The sequence below is a fragment of the Octodon degus genome, unplaced genomic scaffold, assembly GCF_000260255.1.
Source record: "Octodon degus isolate 3935 unplaced genomic scaffold, OctDeg1.0 scaffold00081, whole genome shotgun sequence".
NCBI lineage: Eukaryota > Metazoa > Chordata > Mammalia > Rodentia > Octodontidae > Octodon > Octodon degus.
In genome coordinates, this window is record NW_004524657.1 from 5074764 (window position 1) to 5085336 (window position 10573).

Here is a 10573-nt window from a genome sequence, read left to right on the forward strand (position 1 = left end):
AGTTGGTTTGCATTTGGGGAGATGATTCTTTTATTAATTAATTTTTTTGACAACTCATACAGAATTTTACTTAACAAAGTAATATGAATTTCACAGTATTTGTTGTAATACATGGTATTGTCTTACAACCAGCTATTCATATTGCCAGATATATACACATAAAATTGGAAGAAGAAAAAAAACTGGAGCAATGTATAAGAAATTAAGAAAAGAAAAAGTACAAACAACTGAAAAAAGGAGACGAAGCTAATTAGAGCATTGACTGCTTCTTTCCATTTCCATTTTTTTCTCTTTTTTAAAATTTTTATTTATTTAATTTTTTTGTCCTATCAGAGGTGAATATTCTATTGGCATCTAAATACTATAAGTGTTTGAATTCAACTAAACATCTAACACTGCCTAGCAGTCTATAATATTAGTGGGTTATCCTCAGAAGTTATTGACTTGAGCCTTTTACAACTCATCTAGAGGCACTTTCTATGGATTTACTTTATATACCTCATTTTTGTACTTTTCTACTGGATGGTTAAGACCAAGATATAGCAAGACCTATATACCCAGAAATGTAACTTTTGTATCTGATAAGGTCAGCCAAGTACTCTCAGGATTTATCCTGTAGCCCTATACCACCTTTTGTACATCCTTTTGTCAGTGTCTGACATGAGGATGAGTCATGGCCATTGCTTGACCAATTTGCTCTCTGTGAAAGCTTGAGAAAATGTTTTTTCTCTCCATGTGACTCTTGGGGAGATGATCCTTGAAGGATGTCACTCTACTGATACCTTCTTCCTGGACCTTCAAGTACCTTATAGTACCCAAGTACTGTAAGCAGAATATCTTTTTTAAAAATTTCTTCTCTGGATCTGGGGAGACGGCTCAGTACAGTAAGTGCTTCCCTGGCAAGTGGAAGGGCCTGAGTTCAATCCCTGGTTCTGCCAAAAAAAAAAAAAAAAAAAAAAAAATCTGTGTTCCTGATGCTTTATGGGAAAGATTGATTTGTATACATTTGGTTTCCAGCAATATTATTGAGCTTTCTTATAAGTTATAATACTTTCTACATTCTGGTTATAATTATATTGCAATAATGGAACTTAACAAAAAAAGGGGATACAGATGAATGTCCATTTTGTATCTGTGTATTCAAAGTGGTTAGGATAGATACATAGTTACATTCTCTTAATGAATAGAGTGATTTGTTCTAATGGTGTTTGTAAATAGGATATCATGTCCTCATCTTGTACAGCAATTAACCACTAGGAAGAATGTATGCAATGTGTGAATTATTGAAACTGTCCTACCAATTTGAAAACAAAATTATGTTACATATGTCAATCATTTGCAAGGAGATAAATCAGCTCTTCTATTTTATGTTCTAGAAGTGTGGTGCTCAAGTAGCATTATTTTGCCTTTCAAGGGACATTAAGTAACATCTGTCTGGAGAAAGCTTTTCCTTTGCTTTAAAAGGGAGAGATACTGTCATTTAGTAGGCTATCATCAGTCATGCTGTTAATAATTTTACAATTCACCAAGCAGCTTCCCCCCACCCTTACTCCATACACACACCAAGAAAGTGTCATCTGACTCAAATGTCAATAATGCTGAATTTCAGAAATTCTGTTAGAAAAATTCTGGAGAAATACCAAGTAAACCGGAAAATAAAGCAGGCTTGTCTCAGTCCTGATTTTAATGTGAATGATTATATTAATAAGCATAAAATTCAGTGTATTCTAGTTTAAGTAATTGGACATTTAATCAACGTCATTATTATATTGTTAATTGTCTAATTGATAGAAAGTAGCGGCAGTGTCAGGTGGAAGTAGCGGCAGTGCCTGGTGGCATGTGGACGTGCAGTTAGCAGTATTTCTCAAGCGGCGGCAGTTCTCACTACAGCGCCAGGTTGAGTCTGGTTCGCGTTCGTCCGCAGAGATCTCTCTCATCTCGCTCTGCTGTGGAAAATCGGCTGAAGCGACTAAGTCTGCGATGAGTAGAAAAAACGAACAGTTTCGTACGCTCTTTATTGGTGGCTTAAGTTTTGAAACCACTGAAAAAGGCTGAGAAACTACTACGAGCAATGGGGAACACTGACAGACTGTGTGATTATGAGGGATCCTGCAAGCAAAAGATCAAGAGGATTTGGTTTTGTATCTTTCTCATCCATGGCTGAGGTTGATGCTGCCATGGCTGCAAGACCTCATTCAATTGATGGGAGAGTGGCTGAACCAAAACTTGCTGTAGCAAGAGAGGAGTCTGGCATGCCAGGGGCTCATGTGACTGTGAAGAAACTGTTTATTGGTGGAATTAAAGAAGATACTGAGGAGCAGCCCCTTAGAGATTACTTTGAAGAATATGGAAAAATTGATACCATTGAGATAATTACTGATAGGCAGTCTGGGGAGAAAAGAGGTTTTGGCTTTGTTACTTTTGATGAGCATGATCCTGTGGATAAAATTGTGTTGCAAAAATACCACACCATTAATGGTCTTAATGCAGAAGTAAGAAAGGCCTTGTCTAGACAAGAAACCCAGGAAGTCCAAAGTTCAAGGAGTGGAAGAGGAGGGAACTTTGGTTTTGGGGATTCATGTGGTGGCAGTGGGAATTTTGGACCAGGACCAGGTAGTAACTTTAGAGGAGAATCTCATGGATATGGAAGTGGAGGTGGATTTGGCAATGGCTATAATGGGTGTGGAGGAGGACCTGGAGGTGACAATTTTGGAGGTAGCCCTGGTTATGAAGGGGGAAGAGGAGGCTATGGTGGTGGAGGACCTGGATATGGAGACAAGGGTGGGGCTATGGAGGCAGTTATGACAATTACGGAGGAGGAAATTATGGAAGTAGAAATTACAGTGATTTTGAAAATTATAACCAGCAACCTTCTAACTATGGTGTAAAGAAAAGTGGAAACTTTGGTGGTAGCAGGAGCATGGGGGGACCATATGGTGGAGGCAATTATGGTCCAGGAGGCAGTGGAGGAAGTGGGGTTATGGTGGAAGGAGCCAATACTGAGCTTCTTCTTATTTGCCATGGGCTTCACTGCATAAATAGGAGAGGATGAGAGTCCAGAGGTAACAGAACAGCTTCAGGTTATTGAAATAACAATGTTAAGGAAAATCTTGTCTCAGTCATGGATAAATATGCAGTGATATGGCAGAAGACCCCGGAGCAGATGCAGAGAGCCATTGTGTGAATGGATTAGACTATTTAATAACATTACCTTACTGTGGAGGAAAGATTGTAAAAATGCCTTTGAGACAGTTTCTTAGCTTTTTTAATTGTTGTTTCTTTCTAGTGGTCTGGTCTTTGTAAGAGTGTAGAAGCATTCCTTCCTTGACAATGCTAAGTTTGTTAGTTTCAGGTGACATGTGAAACCTTTTTAAAGATTTTTCTCAAAGTTTTGAAAAGCTATTAGTCGAGATCATGGTATAATAAGATGTAACATTTTTCCTTTAAAAAATTTAAGTGTGTGTAGAGTTGAGAAGCTGTTGTACATTTATGATTTAATAAAATAATTCTAAAGGAAATAAATAATGTGATAGAAGCTCATCATGGTAATGATTCTCAGCAAGGATGATTTGGAGAGATGTATGAATGGAGAAACGAAGGTCATTATTTGATTTACTGTCACCTGGCTTCTTATTCTGGGTAGACTGGCAACTAGAATTGCCAAAGCAAGATGCTAGAATACTGTCCTAAGGCAATATTATTCATAGTGAGTAAATTCTACAGGTTGTATTATGTAAAGTTTTGTTTGTTGGATACTAGAGATTGAACCCAGTGTCTTGAGCATATTGTACCATTGAGTTATACCCTAAGGCCAGTACACTTTCTTATTTCATTTTATACCATGTTTGAATATCTGTTGGCTTTCTTCCTGTTATTGGTTTTTGCCCACATTTTTTTTCTTTGTACTTTAGGGAAGGGTCTACAAGATGTTCAGGGTCTCACTACTAGATTGGACTCATAGTGATCCACCTGTTTACAACCTCCCAAGTGCTGGGATTACAGGTGCACACCACCACACCATCTCAATTGCCATCTCAGCACACCCTGAGGGCGGAGCCGGCATGGCATACCCAGGGATTGAACCCCCAGCCTCTGAGCCTGCTTGCAGGTGCTTTAATCTGCTGAGCTATTTGGCCAGCCCATTGCCCACAATATTTTAAGAATTCTTTTCTATTTAATTTTTTATATCTAGGCTCGAGGGGAAAGCTGTTGTTATCCTACCAGCTTTACATTTTTATAGAGAATAAAAAATATTAAAAATAAAATCCATTAGAAACAATACATTTCACTAATTAAAATAATAGTAATTCCACTACTTTTATGGAGTATTGGACAATATTGGGTTGTTTTGCTGAATTCAAGTACCTATGATCTTTGGACTGGCGTCAGGTATGAAAAGGTCTTTTATTGGCAGAACCAGGAATTGAACTTGGCCCTTGCACTTGCCAGGGAAGTGCTTATTCCACTGAGCCTTCTCCCCGGCCTTTTTTTTTTTTTTTTTTTTTTTTCCGGAACCAGGGATTGAACTCAGGCCCTTGTACTTACCAGGCAAGTGCTTATTCTATTGAGCCATCTCCCTGGCTGAAAAGGTCTTTTAAAGACTTCTCCAAATACAGCTTCTCTGACTGCAATGAGACACCCATATCTGACAAAACAAAACAAAAAAGGGGATGTATTGGGAGCCACAAAGCTAGGAAATTGATCAAATGTGTGTAGGTGGGACTGGGCCTCAGTGCCTAAAGCAACAAGCTACCTCACTCCTGAGACAAAAATCCTGTCTGGTTAAAGTCAGCTATTAGTCACTAGGCAACCTAGTGTCGTGTGTTACTAACTTTGCAAAAGTATAAATAAAGGACCATTTTGTTGTTAAGAAAAAAGAATATATATATATATATATATATATATATATATATATACAAGATAGGATAGATATACAGCTACTTTCTCTTAGTTCATTGAGAAGAAAGGTTTGTACTAATATTGTTTAGACAAAGATATCATATCTGCATCTTGTCCTCTGAATAACTACTATGAAGACAACAATATGCAATGTATTTATTATCGTAACTATCCTACTAACCTGTTTTGAAACTATTTCATTGCTATTTTATCTTTTTTCTCATTAAAATGAATTTTAAAATTTAAAAAATGATAGGAATTCAATAACAGTAGTTACATTGCATATTGTTGTCTTCAAATTAGTTGTTCAGCTTGCCAGATATGAGCATGCAAAATTGGTCAAGAAAAGTTATAAAAAATTTAAAAGATGAAAAAATTACACATTAACTGCTCCTTTCAATAGACCAACAGAACTTAGCAGTATAATTATCCAAGCTATCCTGTATATATACATAAATATTCCTTTCTTTCTTTTTTCTTTCTCTCTCTGTCTCTCTCTCTCTCTTTCTCTCTCACCCTTTTGCTCATCCTAGTTTTTCCCTCCCTTTGAACAGTTTCTTTTCCTTTCACAGTATCTATTGTACCTTTCACATTTTATTTACTCTGAGGATTTTTTTTTAATTTTATACAAGGTCTACAGAGTCTCACTACACAGATCAGACTCAGTGATCCTCCTGTTTACAGCCTCCCACGTGCTGGGATTACAGGTGCGCACCACGACGCCCAGTCTCAATCACCTCTCAGCATGCCCCAGGGGCTGAGCTGGCACAGCACACTGGGGATAGAACCCTGGTCCCTGTGTCTGCCCAAGCAGACTTTAATCTGCTGAGCTATCTGGCTGGCCTTCTTTCAGGTTCCTACACTAAGAAGACAATATGATGTTTATACATGGAAATCTGATTTATTTCACTTATGAGTATACTCTGCTCAGCCATTTATATATAAAAGCCTGAGTTTATCTTTTTTAATAGACAAGTAGTACTCCATTGTAAAAATATCACATCTTTTTTATTCATTCCTCAGTTGATGGGCATTTGGGTTGTTTCCAAGATTAAGCTATCATAATTTGCACTGCAATAAACATGGGTACACATATATGGCTGTGGTATGTAATGTTTTAGTTGTTCTCGAAAAATATCCAGGATGGGAATAGCTGGGATCTCCTCTTTCAGCATGTCAGAAAATCACCAACCAGGGGCTGGCGAGATGGCTCAGTGGTCTAAAGCACCTACTTGGAACAAGCTTGGGAAAGCACAGGGACCGTGGTTTGATCACCCAGCACCACATGCCAGCCAGCCGCGCCCCCCTGGTGGGCTGAGCTGGCCACACACACACACACACACACACACATAAATAAATAAATAAATGTAAAAAAAAAAAAAAAAAGAAAGAAAGAAAATCACCAACCAACAAAGTACAAAGAAACCCACGAGTTGGGAAAAATTTTAGCTGATTGTCTCTCAGACAAAAGACTTCTATCTAGAACAGTTTTACATTTTTTTTGTAACTGATATGTTTCACAGGGAACTTTATATTCTCAGTGCTCTAAAATTTCACAAGTCTAACTTAGTTTCAATATCTGCTCTTCCCTGGAGCCCAATTTCACTCTGCTTGCTAGATGTTCATCTAATATTTTAATACCATTTCTTTATTCCTTTGGATAAGAATTTCTAACAGCAATTCTAGGTGTTTGTTCAATTACTGTGTCTACTTAAATATGTAGGTGTTTTGGGGTTAGCTTGTACCTTTTCCAAGATGATTAATACATCCCCCATTTTGTATCAAACAGTATTCTCCTTTGTGGCTAGAGATGTTAAAATCTATAATATTGTGCCTCAATTTCAATGGATATTTTCTTTTTGGATGAAGTTTATGAATTGACACTGTTATATAAATTAACAGAACACAATGTGAACGGGTGCTTTTCTAGATAACTTACATGCACTAAGTCGCTCAGTTCTGTAGTTCATGTACTATGAACCTCATTTTACAAACTATTAACCTGGGGTGATAAGGACATAAAACACACTTATGGCTGTGGAACTAGTAAGTTTTGGGATCAAATACATGGAGCCCTCTTTTCTTCGCAAGTGGTACCCTGAAAAATCTGACCTAATCTTACAAACTTGGTGTTTGCTGTAAAGTAATTTATGTAAGTATGTAGTAATTGAGTCCCAGGAGAAGAGTTAGGGGAAGCTGTCCACTGAGCTGCAGGGCACTACAGTGGTCCCTCACGTTTCGCTGAGCTTATGTTCCAGATGCCCCGCGATAAATGAAAATCAGCCGGCTAGCAATGCTGTATTTAGTCTTTCTATTTTAAGGCTTTATAAATCCTTCCCACACTCTTATAAACCTCTCCCACTCTTTTAAAAACCCTTCTAATGTTCTTAGCCATTTTCTAAAGACATAAACCTATGTAATTTTAACATATGTATACTATATGGTACAGTATTATTTGCCTGCTAAAGAAATGCATACTATAAACAGTGTATTTTATTTCAATTTAATATTCTTTTAGTATGTTAGAATTAATGTTTTTAATATATTTTAAAATTTTAGGCAAAAACCTTAAAACCATAAAACCATTATGCACATAAATACTTACATAGTACTGTACACTACCACAGAATCACATAATATAACAAAAATTTATATTAAAGTTTTTCGAATACCCACAAAACTGAGTCTGCGAAAGTCCAACCACAAAATAGCTGGGACTACTGTGATTGCTCCTGTGTATAATTCTGTTCTCTACTTACATCTACCTAAATCTTCATAAAGGAGCCTGGGTTGAGCTGCCCATCAACTTTCTAGCCTCCATGAGAAGGTCACATCTCTATGCCAAAAACCCTTGTTTTCGAACTTTGCTTTGCGTTGAATTCAAATAAAACTCCAATATCATGTAAGCTTGTATAAGCAAATGAGGGTATAACATTGAGATTTAGTATTTCACCAGTTAGTTTCTATTATATTCATTTGTACTGGTTGAATTTACCAATTTTTTTTGAACTGGGACTTGAACTCAGTACCTCATGTTTGCCAAGCAGGCACCATGCTGCTGAAGTATACCCCTGCCCCAAATTTGCCAAATCTTGACTGTAATCCAAGTTTTGGAAACAAACAAAGGAAATTTTATTTATTCATTTGTGTCTAAAGTACCCACTCACCTTCTTGGGGTTTTCATCAAGCACACATCAGTGGAAATAACCACTCTTACAGTAATATCTTTTGCACATGATTTTAATGCAAATTAAATATGTGTTAACACATTTATTTCCATGCATAACAATAAGAATTAGGAAAATAAAGAAATATGTCTTCAGACAAATGGAAATGGTCAAGACTATTAAATAGCTGACATTGAGAGAGACTGCAGTGGGAAGCCCTGCTGTGCTGCTGAGTTTAAGTGTCTTCACTGGGCATCAAGTCCTCCTGCAGGATTTTCATACAGTCTCTGCTTATATTCTTCTAATAGCTTCATGTCATAAACTCGGGATTCCAGAAATATTATCTGCTTTTTCTCTTTAGTTATGCACTCCTTCATAAAATTTGCAAGCTAACAGAGGAAAGCAAGACAGGTCCCATGTTGAGAAACAGCATGTATTGAGAGGCAAACTACCAGAGCTCTAGCCGTGGATTGCACTAGCAGCCCATGGCCAATGTAAAACATGCAAAATCTCAAGAATTCTATTGTAGACTTACTCAATCAGCATCTGCATTTTAAAAAGGGACTAGGTGACTCATGTTCATATGGAGGTTTTAAGTGCTCTGCTAAAGCACATTTAAGATATCTAGGTGAAGCTGAGCCTTCATTTGCAATGGCTGCAGGGTATATACTAAGTATAGATTGCTTTAAGAAATAAGCTAGTACTGAATTGAAATTTTCTCCTATGAAGATTATGCTGAGCTTCCATACATTATTTTCAAATATTTAGCTATAAGTGGTATGGAATAAGACCTCAGTATTTGTATCTCCTTCATATACAGCTCTTTGGTGAGGCTAATGTCTATTAAATAGAATTGAGAATGTTCTATCAGGGAATTTTCCTTATTTGGATTCCCTGAGAAGCTAGTGACTGTTCTAAAGGGAGCTACGACTTTGAGCTGGAGTGTTCACCAACAACCAGGAAGGCTTCATAGCAACATAGCATAGTAGGTATCCACTCATGCCTATTGTCATACTCTAGGAGAGTCAGTCTCAAACTGTGCTACCGGTTGGCAGCACCCTGACACAGGAACATGTCAAAAGGACAAATTTTGAATTCTTAACCATCCAAGCAAACCATCACCTCTGTGGGTGGATCCTAGCAGTTCACTTTGGAAAGATCTCTGAGTGACTGAGGTGCTCAATGAGCTTAAACATTTCTGGCCAAGGAGACTTCCAGACCAGCAACAGACCATGTGCACCATCCAATCTTCCAGAGGACATTAGGCCTAGAAACTTTTCTATCTTTTCTTAAGTAGCATGTTTCTTTACCAGACTCTTCACTCTATCCATTCCTAGAAAGAAATTATTGTACTTGCTTGGTGAGAAATAACCATGTATTACTGGGTGACCAACCGTCTTGGGCCTGTTTTCCAGAAGCTGGTCATAATGGTGAAACCTAACATTACTCGTCAAAGCCAGTTAACTACTTACACGAACTTGACGAATATGAGCAGCTAAGAATCTCAGCTTTTCCATCTTCCAAATTAAATTCTGTTCCAAATTCATAACATATGATATGCCTTCTTCTGGATTTCTTATGGGACATACGTTGGCCCTCTATTGAAGAAGAAGAATAACTCAGTTTTTTATCTGTGTCACAGTACTGCTGCTGTCTGCTTCCTCAGTTGGATGAAGACAGGCTTTGCATAGTGCAATTATTTCTGAACATAGTGACCAAATAGAACCAGCCAAGAATCTTAAATACTGAATCCCAAGTCCATGGCAGACTTTCCTAACTAATTAATATAGGATGAGTTGTGGGTTTCAGGATGTTACAATAGCATCAGATGTTTTTCATGTGCTACAAAGCAAGGGTCCTAAGGGTCTATATACAATTTTTGCATTAGAATCCTGGCTCAAATCATTATTAGCAGGCGTATACTTATAAAGTAAAGCTATGAAAAAAATTCATTTTATTGAAGCTACATGAGCAGTGATATATTACGTATTGAGATTGTTTTATACAATGCAAGACATACATATTTTGATATTGAAAAGAAAGCCATATTAGGGCCAGCAATATAGCGCAGTGGCTTAAGTGCTTGCCTGGTAAGCACAAAGGCCGGAGTTCGGTCCCAGGTGAGAAGAGAAGAGAAGAGAAGGGGAAGGGGAAGGGAAGGGAGAGGGAGAAAAGGATAGAGAGAGGGGGAGAGGGAGGGGAGAAGGGGGGAGGGGCAGGGGAAAGGGGGTGGGGAAGGGAGAGGAGGGAGAGGAGGGAGAAGAGAGGAGAAAGGAGGAAGGAGGGGAAAGAGGGGAAGAAGGAGGGAGAGAAGGGGAAAGGGGGGAGGGGGGAGAGGGGGAGCAGAGAGAGGGGGAAGGGAGAGAGGAGAGAGACAGCGAGCGAGTGAGCAAGCATGCAAGCAAGCAGCTAGCTAGCCATATTCAATACTTCTACCAGAGCCTGATTTGTGACTGGGAATAAAATGCTAATGACCTTGGGAAGAAGTTGTGGTTGTATTCCATATT

The 10573-nt window shown here is 38.1% G+C and overlaps 1 pseudogene; it reads left to right on the plus strand.

Moving 5' to 3' along the window:
* The first annotated feature begins 1980 nt into the window (after positions 1-1980).
* LOC101562482 lies at positions 1981-3003 on the plus strand (annotated as a pseudogene).
* Positions 3004-10573: the final 7570 nt, after the last annotated feature.